This window comes from Rosa rugosa, chromosome 1 (assembly GCF_958449725.1).
Source record: "Rosa rugosa chromosome 1, drRosRugo1.1, whole genome shotgun sequence".
NCBI classification, from domain to species: Eukaryota; Viridiplantae; Streptophyta; class Magnoliopsida; order Rosales; family Rosaceae; genus Rosa; species Rosa rugosa.
The window spans coordinates 4,352,720-4,368,569 of NC_084820.1; positions in this window are offsets into that span (position 1 = coordinate 4,352,720).

A 15,850-nucleotide genomic window follows, 5' to 3' on the forward strand; every position below is an offset into this window, starting at 1 on the left:
GAACCGGCCTCATAAGCCACTTGCCGCAATGGCAATGGATCGTCCCCCACCGCCGAAGATGATAACAAATCCGACAGTTTGATGGTGGGAACAACATAAGCAGCCCAGTCCGTCCCGTGCTCTAGAATACACATGTAGAGTGACTTATTAGCCTCCTCCAACTCCAACTCCCACTTCAACTTCAACTTGGGCTTGGTTGTCTCTTTGGTCTTCTTCTTCTTCCCATCACGCGTATGCTTATGAGCCTTATGCCGATGTTCACTGCACTGCCGGAGCGGGTGTTGCTGCCTCTCTTCTTCGCCGTCGCTGGTGGTTAGGTCAAGCGGTTTTTTGGAGGAGGACATAGACATGTTTCTTTGCTTTTGCTGCTTTCTCAGTTTCCTTTGGGTTTGAGATCGAGATATGAAATGAAATGGGAACTAGTTCGGCCTTTAAATACACACACGAACCCTCAACTCCTCCTTACAAGCGGATTGAACTAATCCGACTGCGGCTCGGAATGGGATTCATCATTGGACTTTTGTTTTCTACGGGCCTACTTTAAGAAAAGAAAACATAAGCCGGCCCAATTTAGACCATTCTTTTGTAAACATAGACTTTACCTCGTACACCCGTCCAAAACCATCCTTTCCGGCCCAATTTAGTATAATTTTTATACTTAAACCGTGTTACGGTTTTACCCTATGTAGCCCACATAACCAAGAGGTGTGTGGCCGTAATGTGTTTTTATTGTTTTTTTTAAAGGTCACATAGATAGCCATTATTAAACAAATTCCCACTTGAAAATTGTGGTCTTGTTCTATAGGTGATTACGCATAGCCATGCGCATGTTAAGCATCTGGAAATAACATACTAATGGCTGTCCCAAATTCTAGATCAAAGCCATATCAGTGCCCGTGGTAGTCTAAGACCATCTAATAATTCTCCCAGAATCATCAAGAGGAATCTGAATTTCTTAGAAAAGCATTCTGACTTCCACACTAGCTAGCTTGTCAAACCTGGAATTTTAAGGCTTTATGCCACAAAGGATGAGATGCTATATCTCTATCGATCTGTTAGTTGCTGAAGCTATTGCTGTTAAGTTTCTAATTTCTTGGCAGACGAATAATTGAGTGAAATGTCAACTATAATATGAATCAGAACAACTTTCTTTATCGGTCGAATAGTCAACTAATTGTCGATTCATCAAGCTCAGTTGAATGTGTATTGTATATAGTACAGGAGGATTCATGCACAATGCTAGAACTGACAAACTGCCAATTAAGCCTCTCAAACTTGATCCTGCAATTTTTGCACGAGTCCTTGTATTGGGACTTGGGAGTATGGCGCACACTAGTTAACAGTAAGGGTTTTCTACGCATCAGAATCCTCGACTGCTATGCAGTCCTCGAGAGTTATGTTGATGATTACAACACCCATCTTCTTGTTCAACCATAACCCTTTAAGCTTATAAGAACAGAAATAACAAGGCTCTGATAAGTTTATTTGGCTTTTGAGGGAAACATGATCCTGTTGTTTGAGCCCAAAAGAATTTTTGGCAAGATCCTTTAGTGGATTTAGTATAGCGGGCCGATACCTGCGGCCCAAAAATAAGTCTACTTGGGTTTGGGTTACAGCTTCATCCATTCCGAAATCCATAAGAAAGACGAGACCTTATCGGAGTCAAGTAGCAGAGATTGAATAGGAAACTTCAATCAATAATCCTTCTATGGCAATGAACAGTCGAAACCCTAGGTATAAATACCAAGTTTCAAGGACGAATTAAAAACAACAACTCTCAACTCAACTAATCACACAGATTATCAAGCCTCCCCGGAGCAAACCTTCAACCTCGTTGAAACCCGGCGACTGTACTTCCAGTCCTAGTCTCCCCAGGAGCCGACTGCCAGTATCACTGCCACCGCAACCCAGCGAAGCAAGGGTAACGCCCTCGCAACCCAGCTAAGCTAAAGTCACGCTTTAGCAAAACCCGTGCTTTCTCAGAACTTCCCATTAATTGCTCTGCTCAACCTACAACGTTGAGTATCGATTCGGTGACGCGAAGAGATCACAGCCAATGCCCTTATCCGTAAGGCAAGAAGTCCTTTTCCGGAAGGCATAGAGAAGAACCTGGTGACAAGGTTGGTGCTCTCCTCGTCCACAGCGTTTGATTCAGAAGTCAGGTCAAGGGATCCCCGACGACTGCACCCCACGGTGCTGGCACGCCTGCGTACACGCTCAAAAGAGACAGTTTGTACGCCAACTGGTTTTAGAGCCAAACATTTTGGCACACCCGGTGGGACCTACATAGTGTTTCTTCGCAAACGTAACCATTGGGAAGTCAAGCGAAAACCCTTACCAAAAGGTTTACGCTAACTGCCCGAAGCACAAGACCTCCAGTTACAAGCCGCATACTCGTGCAGACTATCGTGGTCTTTCGGAAGAACAAGTAAATCAAGAATTTTCTCTCAATCCATCATCTTCCGCGATGTCGACTGAACTGGGAGGAAATCAGCCACTCGTTACTGAGGGTGAGAAGTCGGCGCAAGAGTCGACGAATGAGGTGGTCAAGGCTCCTGCGGCCACCGAAACTGTGTCTATTGGTGAAACCATTGAAGTCGACGAGTTCGAGCCACTCATCATTCCACCAGATGCTAGCCTGGACGAGAGGCTTCATATCCTTACAGTGCATAGTGAAAATTATGGGAAGCATCTGGCAGCTTCGATCGTGAAAACGGAACAACAAATTCGCGAGTTGGATCAACGTCTTATCCGGATTGCCGAAGAGGGTAAAACACATGCACAAAGTTTTGCCAAAACGGCTATGATGCACGCGGACAAAGTTGCTACTGCAAACCGCGCTCAATACCAAGAGCTCTTGGGTGCTGTTAACACAACTAATACCCATAGCAAGGAGACCGCAGCCAAAATCGCGGCCATGAGGAAAGATGGATCCAACCTCGCGACCGAAGTGGCCATGCAGAGAGCCGAGTTGAATCAAACCAGAGAAGTTCTGAATAAGGCGTTGGGCGACCCCAATGCCATCCTCGGGTCGCTTGGCCAACCTTCTGGTTCTGGTAAATATATACCACCAAACGCTCGCGAGAAAGGTAGCAGCAGTACGGCCACACCTCCTGCAACGGCTACTGCCGCATCAAGCAAGAATAAGGAAAGAGCCTTGGTGATCGGTGGTAACAAGGCAACCCCACCGGCCCCGCAGAAAGATAAGACGAAGACCGTTGAAGGTACTTCTGTTGATCATGTTGCGTTTACTCAGTACGACAGCGACGGGGCGGAGAATGTCTATCATGAGCTCCCAGATAATTACTATGGCATTGATCAGATAGGCAACCCCATCAAGATAACAGCCTTGGTAAGGGATGTAGCCGTGCCAGCAATGACTCTTCAGTAGTCTGCTAATCCCCAGACTATCCGTCTAGGGAAACGAACGACAACTGCTAGCCAGGCTATACCTTTGCAAGCTGCTCGCCAAACTGTGGTGAACCCTCCTCCTCCTGGTCCAGAATATGTAAGACGTGAAGAGGTAGAGGAGATGATCAGGCTGGCTAACTCTAGGGCCCAGATGGATGGGGTCTATGAGGGGCCTTTTCCCAGAGGTTATAAGAATATCATATTTTCTACTTTTTCAGGGGAAGACACTGAGAATGCGGCAACACATCTGGCCAGGTTCAGGGTGCAATGCGGCCAGTATCAGAATGATGACATCCTCAAGTGCAGGATCTTTGACACTTCTCTTTCTGGAGCTGCCTTTAGATGGTTTTCTAAACTCCGACCAGGGACAGTGGCAGATTGGCCAGCAATGGAAAAGCTTTTCCGAGAAACTTTTGGAGCCATTGAGCCTGAAGTTGATTTGGCTTCTCTCACCCAGATGGCCCAACAGCCTACCGAGTCCGCCGTTGCCTACCTTCAATGCTTCTAGATTCAGAAGGCCAAGCTGAATGTCATCCTGCCATAGAAAGAACTAGTTAAGTTGGCCATCAAAGGTTTGGAGCCTCGCCAGCGAAAAAAGCAACATGGCAGCATGATCCAGTCAATGGGAGAACTCATCACAGAGGTGGGCAGCTTTGAACATCTTCTCAGAGAAACTGATGCAAGGAAGAATGCGTCCAAAGGGACATATGTGCCTGGAAAACACCGCACAGTAGCGGCGCTGAGCTACCAACCGGCTACTTATGATCCTTACTACCATCATCACAGTGAAGAAGTTTTTCAGGATGAAGATGAAGAAGAGGATAATGATGTCTCCGCTTTTGAACTGACAAGAAGGAAGAATCCAGCCTTGAAGCAACTGAAAATATCCAAGGAACCTGTCAAGCTCAAATCTGTAGCCTTCACTAAGCCTGAATTTGCGACATACACATATGATGCCAATAAGGCGCATGAAATTCTGGATGAGATGATTGCCGCGAAGATGGTGAAGACAGATTTGGGCCGTTCCCTCGACCAGATCAGCTAAAAGGGAAAAAATACTGCAAATTCCACAACATGTGGAACCATAACACAGCTAATTGTGTGAAGTTGAAGGATCAAATTCAGGTATGACTCAATAATGGTAGTTTGCAGGTGGAAGCTCCAGTGACGGCGGCAGCACTTGTAGATCTGAACCCTTTTCCTGACACCGGAGTCAACATGGTCGATGTGAACTGGAGCAAGCAGAACCAGAGGAAACCAACCTTGGATTTGACTACAAAGGGGCGAGAAGAAAAGACTGAAGGGGATGAAACTCCTGCAGGGAAGAGAGCTAAACCAGCTAATGCAGCCTCACCAGTGGTCCCATGCTCGCGATGCAAAGAAGAGTGTGGCATCCAAGTGTCACATGACGAGGTCGAGCAAACATTCCTCTTTGGCTCTCTCCCGCCAATTAAGTGGGCTTCGCCATCACGAAATTATCAACCTTCTAGCCCAAGGTCAAGAGACAAGATGGAGTCACCATCATCCCCAAGTGTTGATACCTCTACTAGCAATGCTATTTGCAACATCACCAAGCATAAGTAACACCCTCTTCGGAACACCCACAAGCCATGGTGAGGCCCAACCGAGACATGCATCCCATAGCCCTATGTTCAAGCTACGCTACGGTATCCGGAAGTGACAAATACGTAGCCGGGAAGCCACCTTCCCGGCCTTGCCAAGTTGCCCTCACAACATGCTTTTCAAGACTAGAATAGTGGGTTCTTGTCCCACATCTAAGAAAATGTAAAGGAGATGGCTTCATTCACCTATAAAAGGAATGCCTCCTCCCACTTAAACATAATCCCATTACATCTCATGTAATCCTTTCGGGCCGCAAGGCCCAACACACATAGTTAAGCTTTCAAGTGGACGTAGTCTCCCGCTAAGGCGGGAGACGAACCACTATACTTCTTGTGTCGTTCTCTCTCTCTCTCTTTCTCTTTTACGTTAATTAGATCTCCACGGATCCAAACGTTAATACCAAGGTACTCCAATTTGTTCAGAAAGCTGAAAGCAGCCGCGGCTGATCAGAAACAAGATGAGAGGGCTAAGAGCAAGCACAAAGACATCTTGACCAAGCCCTACATCCCACCTGCGTCAACCGCCACCATCAAGGAAGGCAAGTGGTACACCAGGGAAAAGGGGAAAGCAGTGGAAATCAGTCATTCCAAGAAAAGAAAGCTGCAGCGCAGGTTTGGAGAAGCCAAGCGCACATTAAAGGCTCTGGATCAGGGCCTGATCAAGCCGTCACAACTGGTTAAATCTCCTGAGCAATATCAGAAGGAGATGGAGGCACTAGCTGCTAAGCCATTAGTGGCTCCCCACAACTTTCAAAAGCAAGCGCGCTCAGAGCCAGGGGCCTCTAGGCCCAGTGTTTCCTGCAGGATCATGAAAGAAAGGACACCTCCACCAGCCAGAAAAGAAAGCTCGCCAACTAGGCGGCCACATGTCAGGCGGAGGTTGTTTCACGAGGAACCGAAAGCCAAATCCTCAGTCTTTGAAAGACTGGGGGGCAAGGACAATACTGCCGATACTTTACAATGGCGACCCAAAAAAGTCCAGAGTGTAGTAGTCGCGCCCCTAAAGGAGAATACAGTAGGGGGACAAAAGTCAAACTCCCCGCAGGTTGCCGCGGTACAGGAATACAAGCAGTGTGAGGTAAAGGGCCTTACAGAAGAATCATTGGTAGACCGTTTGGCTAAACAGTTCAACACCGACATTCCGGCAGATGAGCCCAAGCTCAGCCTGGAGGAAGACGTAGACGGAACTGACAAAGTTGATACCTCTTGCAACATGGTTTACGTGCTTCCTGCAAAATATGCACTGCCAGTCGCCGCGCAGGAATGTGTTGAAACTGAGGGAAGTAATGAACAGCCTTTACAGATTACGTCAGCTACAACAACACCTGTTGAGGAGGCAGTGTTTCTTGAAACAGAGGATGCCACCAGCAAAGAGTTCTTCATGAGCTTTACAAGGCCAATACCAGCCATGGTCCAACACATGAGACCTTTGTATATCACGGCGGAGATTGGTGGTACCAAGGTTAGCAAAATCATGGTTGATACTGGAGCTGCAGTTAATGTCATCACCACCATAACCATGCAACTGCTGGGGATCAAGAAGGAGAAAATCCAGTCTACCTCCCTCACGCTGAAGAACTTCGTGGGGATTGTAACAAAAACATTGGGCTTATTGTTCCTACGTATCAAGGTAGGCCCCGCGGAGGGAGTCTACGCTTTCTTTGTTACGGATTGCTATGCGGCCTATAACGCCATACTAGGTCAAGACTGGATTCACCGGAGCTACTGTGTTTCGTCAACTCTTCACCAGGAACTGATTATGTGGAACAGGGTTACAGACAAAGCAGACCCTTGCCCGTTTTCAGTTTCCGCAAATTACGTAGATTTCAGGTACTATTTGGAGCCAATTACTCCATTGCAGGTCAGTGGCATTGATGATAGAGGCCGCCCCACAGGGGTGACGGCCTCTGAATTGGCACAGTGAGGGCTTACGCTCGCGAAGGAAGGCTTGGAAAGGCTAGGCCACGCTGTGCCCAGCCCTCTGAATAATTAATGGATTACGACCTCCCAGAGGGAGGGAGAGAGGCCTTCCACTCGTTATACGAAAGACTATCATCATACTGGATGGAAAGAGAGGCCTATGATCGCATCGCGACCTTAGAAATGATAAATGAGGAGTTCTCTAACCAAGCACAAGAAGAAGAAGAAGAAATTCAGTTGGCTCCAGCAGCGCTGGATGATACTCCCCCTAAGGTCAGGGATCCTACTGAGAAGGTCAATCTTGGAACAGCAGATGAGCCTATGGAAGTGGCTATCAGCGCTTACTTAGAGCCTAGCGAGAAACAGAGGCTCATCGACTTATTACTGGAATTCAAAGACTGCTTCGCTGAGAAATATGAAGACATGCCCGGCCTGTCACCCGACTTGGTTTGCCATCAGCTGCCAACACTCCCTGACAAGAGGCCTGTGAAGCAAGAGCCGCGGAGGATGAACTCCGAGACCCAAGTTCTGGTCAAAGAGGAAGTTGAAAAGACGCACAAGTCAGGCATCATTAGGGTGGCCAAATACAATCAGTGGCTGTCTAATATAGTGCCAGTCCGCAAGAAGAATGGCAAGATGAGGGTCTGCGTGGATTACAGGGACCTTAATGTCGCTACGCCTAAAGACGTCTACCCCATGCCAGTCGCAGATATGTTGGTAGATGCAGTAGCGGGACATGAATTGTTGTCCTTCATGGATGGCACTACAGGTTGAATATGTGGTCATGCCTTTCGGTTTGAAGAATGCTGGGGCGACGTATCAAAGAGCCATGAACCTGATCTTCCACGACATCCTTGGGAAGATCTTAGAGGTTTATATCGATGACGTGGTCGTCAAGTCCAAGAAGCGAGGGGATCACATCACGGATCTCAGAAAAGTTTTCGAGCGAATGCGGTTGCACAAGCTCAAGATGAACCCCGCCAAATGCGTTTTTGGAGTTCAAGCAGGAGATTTTCTGGGCTTCATTGTCCATCAAAGGGGTATTGAAGTCCCTGAAGATAAAGCAAGCGCAGTCATTAACGCATCTCCCCCGCGAACGAAGAAAGAGCTGCAACGTTTGTTGGGTAAAATCAACTTTTTGAGACATTTCATATCTAACTCTGCAGGTAAAATCCAGCCATTTTCTCCGCTACTGAAGTTGCAGGGACAAAACGAGTTTGTATGGGAACCTAAACATCAAGAGGCTTTTGACAAAATTAAGGCCTATTTGGCGAGCCCGCCAGTGCTTGTTCCCCCTAGAGCTGGATTTCCATTGAAACTGTATATTTCAGCAGCTGAGGCTTCCATTGGCAGCCTACTCGCCCAGGATGATGAGGAAGGTGTCGAGCAAGCCATTTTCTACCTCAGTAGGACACTTACGGATTACGAAACAAGGTATAGTCCAATGGAAAAGCTGTGTCTTACATTATATTTCTCAGGATGCAAGTTGCGGCACTACATGTTATCATTTACCACTTGCATTATCGCTCAAACCGACCTGGTTAAGTACATGCTATCGCGACCTATTCTGAGAAGTCGCATTGGCAAGTGGGTGCTGGCCTTATCCGAGTTCTCTATACAATATGTTCCACAGAAAGCAGTAAAAGGTCAGGCCATCGCAGACTTTTTGGCACATCACCCAATGCTGGACGTCCCCGCTGTGAGAGATTTAGAGGTCGCTGCTGAAACTGTCAGTCGCCCAGATCTAGCGTGTTTGCCAGAATATGCCATGTTATATCAAGCCACGGTCTCACTCCAACCCTGGGTATTGTACTTCGACGGCTTAAGAACAGATACACTAGCAGGGGCAGGGGTTGTTCTGGAAAACCCAGCAGGCGATCGTTTTTCATATTCTTTCCAGTTAGAGTTTCGTTGCACTAATAACCAAGCAGAATATGAGGCCCTCATCATAGGCCTAAAGGTGTTGCTAGAACTAGGAGTGAGAGGCGTCCAGGTACGCGGTGACTCTTTGCTCGTCATCAACCAGCTTCGCGAGAAATACAGGTGTGCAAGTTGCTTGCTTGTCCCTTACATGAATCGCGTCGTTGAACTTCTAGACCAATTTGATGACGTGGATTTGGAATACATTCCTCGCGAGCGCAACTTTGCGGCTAACGAACTCGCTCAGCTGGCTACAGGCATTACTTTGAAATATGGAGTTCGCGAGCGAATTCTGAAAGTTGAGCGCCGCACGCTACCTTCGTGGATCGCGAGACCAGATCCACCAGAGGAACCAACGGTGGCAGCATTAGATCCTATTGACGTCGATTGGCGCGATCCTTTGATTGCTTACTTCAAGCAGCCAGATCCCACCACTGACAAAAAGATACGTTTTCTGGCGCTAAACTACTTCCTCAGAGGCAACGAGTTGCGACGACGCGGTGAAGATGGCATAGACTTCAGGTGTGTCTATGGCCGCGAAGCGAAACGGTTAATGCGAGAGGCACATGCAGGCGTATGTAGAGCCCATCAAGCGAGTCCAAAGATGTGCTGGCTGATTAGGAGACATGGGTATTATTGGCCCATCATTTTGAAGGATTGTATCGCATTCGTGAAAGGTTGCCAAGATTGCCAGGCTCATGGACCAGTCCAGCACATCCCCAATATTCCCATGCAGCCTATTATAAAACCTTGGCCTATGCGTGGCTGGGCATTGGATCTGATTGGGATGATTCACCCTCATTCTTCACTCCAACACAAGTTCATCATCGTCGCTACTGATTTCTTTACTAAGTGGGTCAAAGCTGAGCCTTTGAAGGAGGCTTCTGGTGTGACCATTCGCCAATTTATCTTTCAAAATATTATTTGCAGATTTGGCGTACCAGAGGTGTTGGTATCGGACAGGGGGTAGCATTCATGGGTGGAGAAGTAGAGAAGCTTGTCATTGACTTAGGCATACAATTTATCCATAGCACACCCTACTACGCTCAGTCCAACGGTCAAGCGGAGGCCAGTAACAAGATTATCATCACCCTCTTGAAGAAAATGCTTGTCGAAAACCCTCGCCAGTGGCACGAAACATTATATGAGACATTGTGGGCTTATCGCACTTCCAAGCGAAACCCTACTGCCACAATGCCCTACGCACTTATGTTTGGTCACGACGTCATTCTGCCATTGGAAATCAATGTTCAATCTCTGCATGTTCAGGATCAACATCACTTGATCAGTGAAGATTATGTCCAGGCTATGTGGCAAGAACATGAAAACCTTAGAGGGCAGCGCTTAGAGGCTTTGGACAACTTGGTGATGGAAAAGCAACGCATCGCTCGCGCCTATGATAAGAGGACGCGCGGGCGCAGTTACAAAGAAGGTGAACTCGTTTGGAAGGCAGTGCTTCCTTTTGGTGAAAAGTTGACAGGCCGTGGTAAATGGACCCCGCGTTGGGAAGGCCCATTTGTGATTCACAGAATTCTGGAACGCGGAGCTTTTCACCTCAAAGATTTGGATGGCGACCTTCACCGCAATCCCATCAATGGGCGGTTCCTGAAGAAGTATTACCCTAGTGTTTGGGAATTTGAAGATCCACCGGATCAACCTGCTCCTCAGACAGGGGGCAACCATAGTCTTCCTTGGCTCGCGTCATCCCTTCCAATCAGGCCTTTCCTATGGCCTCCTTCTCATGTATTCGCTCCACCTAAGAACACTAGGGGGCAACACTCTATACATCTAGGCCTTGGTTGTGGCCATTTTGTGTAGCTTTCTAACTTGACAATATGTGTTAAGAATATATGTAAGGGCCTATACCAGAGGCCTTATTTTATAATAAATTTTTTCCATTGAATTCAGAAACATTCATTCATAGAATGGCTTTGCGGCCAAGAGCATTACAACAATTCGAGACAATTACATGTGTGACTTACAAGGCCAAAAGTGGCTAAAAAACCGTAAGGATTTTAGATCTTCTAAGAGCTTCTGGATCTTGTGGCAGGAGGTGGCAGTGAGGGGATTATTATCACTCTTCCTCTCTTCACCCACATCTCTTGAGCCCGGGCTGAAGCTGCTATCATTTGTACTGGAAGGAGAGGGAAGGAAATAACTCATCCCAATCCTTCTAGTGGGTTACCCTCCGGGATGGAGATGGAATCAGCACCGGAGCGCAACCCAGTTGCCTCATCTACCACCAGGGGAAAAACAGAAGTCTGCGCGTCAGATCTCGGAGGTAAACCGCGGAAGAAGAATGGTCGGCCTAGAGTGGCCTTCCGCCCTTCTTCGTTTCGCTCCGCGCAGGGAAATCTGAGGAGAGGGACTCTCCAGAATGTGAGATCCCGTGCTAGGAGCTCCTCGTGTTCTTCAGCCTATCCAAAACCTAGGATGTTCCATCCAGGATTTTATAAACCAAAGACACGAGGCTGCCTGAGATTAGGCCATGAGGCCTACCCAGGCAATGAGATTAAGCCATAAAGCCTACGGTTTAGAGGCCAAGGACGGTATGGTGAGGGGAAGATTTCAGAAATAGAAGGAAGAGAAGCAGGGCTTGCAGAGTTATTTCTAGGTAAGCCATGGTTGCGTGTATATTCGCCTTTGCCAAGTACAGGTATTTATAGGGCCAACATCAGTAGCCTCAGCCCTTCGATGGACAGTTGGTAAAGATTCAACGCCATCAATGATGATTAAATGCTAAGATCACGGAAATGAAGGAGGCCGAAGACGCGTGGGAAGCGGAGCAGTTTTCGAGGAGATAACCGCTCCATTTCGAGGTTATCTTTTCAAAACAGTTTTAATAAGCAATAAAAGCGAAATTGAGCGCTTAATGGAAGGTAAATCTAAACATATTTGGGCCAAGGAATGTGGGCTGAATGTTTAACTAAACCATAAATAATAATATTAATTAATATTGTTCATACAAAATAATGGGCCTAATACTAGAGGCCTAAAGTCTTCGGCCTGCATAAGTTAGGCAGAGGAAATGCTCATCCAAGCGAAAGCTGGCAACAGCAGCGGCTCGTTCTGCTTGTCGGACCGCCTCGCGAGCTTGGGCTAGGTTTTGAGATAGTATTTCAGAGGCCGCTAAAGGTTGCTCCAGTAGGGGTTCTTCATGGTCAAGCCGGGCCGTCACAGCAGTTAGTTGGGCCTGAAGATCTTGGATTTGGGACCGGATGTGATTTTGCGTGAGCCTCAAGTCTCTATCAAGGACAGCCTGGTCTCCCAAAAAGTCGCGAGAGGAGTCCATCTGTTGGGCGAGGCCCTGATAGAGGGCCTGGGCCTGTCTGGCTTGCGCAGTCGTGGCCTCTTTTTCGTTAAGCCACTGGGGGAGATTCTGCAGCAGTTCGTCTATGTCGATAAACTGATCATCAGTAATGGCGCGCTCGCGACGAAGAACACTCAGATACTCCAAAGCCCTGACGGGCGCGCCAGGTGTCAAGATATCAGGACCCAGGAGGCGGCGAAGGCCTTCTCTAGCATCATCTATAACTCCGGGAGGAGTCACCTCAAGTACGCGAGCAAGCCTTTCCAGTCCGGAATGAGGCGCAAGCGGCGGATTTGGCACAGCAGCAACAGGGACCTCGAAAGGCTCCGCAGCAGGAAATTCCGGCTCAGGATTCACCCTATCTCCTTCTTCAGGTGCTTGGGGGGCATCAAGGACAGGTCCTTGATTATCCGCAACTTCACCATCTGGTTCAGCAGGATTGGCGCCAGGTACCCCCACAGCAGCAGCAGCTACTTCCTCGACAAGACCAGGGTTCTGATTTTAAGGATGAATGATTAGAATGCCCAAAGGTTAAGACAGGAATCAGAATATAATGCTTATTCAAAGGGAAATGTACCTCTTCGACAGGTGGCTCGCGGGGAATGGCTGTTGGCGCTAGCTCTTGATCGACCTCGCCAGAGATTGGAACTGAATCAGGCGCTACCTGCTCCAGGGTGATGGTTGCAGTTGGTTGCTCGCGGGGTGCATCTAGAAGCGGCATTCTCTCTTCGACCTCAGGTGAGCTATCATCTATGACCTGCACTAGGACCAGGGCCGACTGCATATTGTTTACACCACCGGTAGGAGGTGGAGGATTATTGGAATCAGTTGGCACTGGGGCCTGTGAAGCAGACGCGCCTTCGCCAGCAGCTGAGGATCCTTCCCCAACTTGTCTGGAGGACCTGCGACGAACCTGTAAATGAGGAGTGTTATACTGTCGCACATAATAAAAAGAAGATTCCAGTGCTCGCTTTTAAGTATGTATTACCAATCGATCAGCGAGTGGTTCATCTTCCGCCCATGGATCGGTTCGAGGATCAGAGCGACTGCGCTTTCGGGCCAAGACGACGGCAATATGCCAGGGTTAAAGGATTAGACTTGACTTGGAAAGAAAGCATTGAGATATTATAAGCAGGGAAATCCTTACCGTTTGCGGTGTCATCATCATCAGAAGAGGAGTCTTCGACTTCAGGCTCCGTCGCCACTGCTTTCTACTTCCATGACTGACCAGTGGCTGGAGAAGCACTAACCGCGCGATTGCCAGAAGGTGGCACGCTTCCCTGGTGCAATAAAGTTCGAAGTTAGGAAGGAAGAGTAAAAAGAAAGAACAAAATGAAAACTAAGGCAGTTACCTCTTGGGGGGGGCTCGCAAATTACAATACCAGCCTGGACCGGACGCGGGGCTCGCGCGGGTAGCGGAGCAGGCTCAGGTGGCAGGGATTGTGAGGCATTTTCAGGAAAGTGGGCAAGTAGCTCAGTGTCAGCATCATAGGGATACCTGAGTTCCTCGAAGATGGTCGCGAAGAGCTCATCATATCGTTGTCCCCAGCAATTGACAGAAACTTCTGACCACCATTGCTCGTATCCTTCTTCGGTCCCATCCACGGGAGCAATGTCATTAGCCCAATCAGGGAGATCAACCAGTGCAAGCATGCTTTGTGCTGGCGGAGGCCCAGAAAGGGGGTCGATCCTACGCCAAGAGGTGTTGTAGTTCCAGGCATCATAGAGAGGAAATGGCACTAATTGGGTGAGGCCGAATTGGCGAGCAAAGTGGTTAGGAGCGTAAAGCTCGTAACTGAGTTCTTCTACCCAGCACTAAGTCGCAATAGGGCATTTCGTGCAGAAGGTACATATATGTGAAGCACTCAGAATAGGGAGGGGATGTGTACCTTTCCTCGTGACTGAGCCATCGACCCAAGAGTTCATCAACCGGTGGAAGCAGTGGAATGTCGTCGCGGAGAAAATATGGAAAATAGGTTTGAATCCAGAAGTCAAGGATCCAAAAAGGGCTAGAGATGCTGGTTTCAAAGGGATGCATGGTGGCCTGGTACAGAGTGCGATAGAGGGCGCCCAACACTGGTTGTTCGAGCCCAACACGGCGGCCGTTGTAGAGGGCCGTTGCCAGAAGAGTCCAAGCGCCAGTGGGCTTGTTGGCGGAGGTGCAGAAAATGAACTTGCAAAGCCAGTATTCCAGAAAAGCAATTCCGCCAGTCACATTGTGTTCCCTGCGGTAATAGGTCAGCCACCGCAGATAGGAGCCGCTATGAGCGCTGCGACCGTTTTGGGCCATGGTTGAGGTGAAGGTGACAGAGTCGAATTGGCCATGTAGATAGGGCTCACCATCGATGGGTAGGCTGGTGATGGTGAGAATATCCAACAATGTGATACTCATTTGGACAAATACAAAATCGAAGGTGTTGGTGGAGGTGTTCCAAAAACAAAGAAATGCGGCGAGCGGTGAACGATTGCCACCGCGCGGAAGGCGAAAACAAAGATCAATAGTATGAGTGATACCTGCCGTGTTCCAGCGAGCCAGATCTCGCGCTCGCGCTTCGCGATACCAGGAAAGCTCCATCGCGCAAATAGAGGATGGCCAGTGCCCTATTTTTGCTCGGTGGTTCTGTGCACCCCAACTGCTGAAGTCCCCAGGAGTCCTTCGGAGGACTGGGATGGGTCGACGGATGGGCAGGCCGTAGAGGGCGATAGCGTCGTCCGGAATAGAGTCTCGCGGCACTGGACCCAGTCCGACATGATGATTTGGGAGCTTGAGAAGCAGAGGTCTCTGAACAGTAGTGTGGATATGACAGCGGGCACCGATGCTGGTTCCCCAAGTGTGGGCAGCCTTTTCATTAAGTTCCTCTTCTTGATCGATGATTATCTTATTTGGGGGAGCCATTTCTGGGTTTCTGCGAGGAGGATGTTGGCAATAAGAGGGTTTCTGGGTTTAGGAGACTGAAAGAGTTTCTGATGTGATAGGTTTGAAGTGGCTGCGGGATTTAAATAAGGGATTTTGTGAGGGAAACGATACGACGAAAAGACGTTTTGCAAAGCGAATGGACGTGACCCTCATTAATGGCCTCGTTTCAAGCAGTAGGCGTGTCGTTTTAGTCCCCTTCAATCAGTTACATTTTCGCGGGCCTGATTTCGGGGCCTGGGGGGCAATGTTTGAGCCCAAAAGTATTTTTGGTAAGATCCTTTAGTGGATTTAGCATAGCGGGCCGATACCTGCGGCCCAAAAATAAGTCTACTTGGGTTTGGGTTACAGCTTCATCCATTCCGAAATCCATAAGGAAGACGAGACCTTATCGGAGTCAAGTAGCAGAGATTGAATAGGAAACTTCAATCAATAATCCTTCTATAGCAAGGAACAGTCGAAACCCAAGGTATAAATACCAAGTTTCAAGGACGAATTAAAAACAACAACTCTCAACTCAACTAATCACACAGATTATCAAGCCTCCCCGGAGCAAACCTTCAACCTCGTTGAAACCCGGCGACCGTACTTCCAGTCCTAGTCTCCCCAGGAGCTGACTGCCAGTATCACTGCCACCGCAACCCAGCGAAGCAAGGGTAACGCCCTCTTAACCCAGCGAAGCTAAAGTCACGCTTTAGCAAAACCACTGCTTTCTCAGAACTTCCCATTGATTGCTCTGCTCAACCTACAACG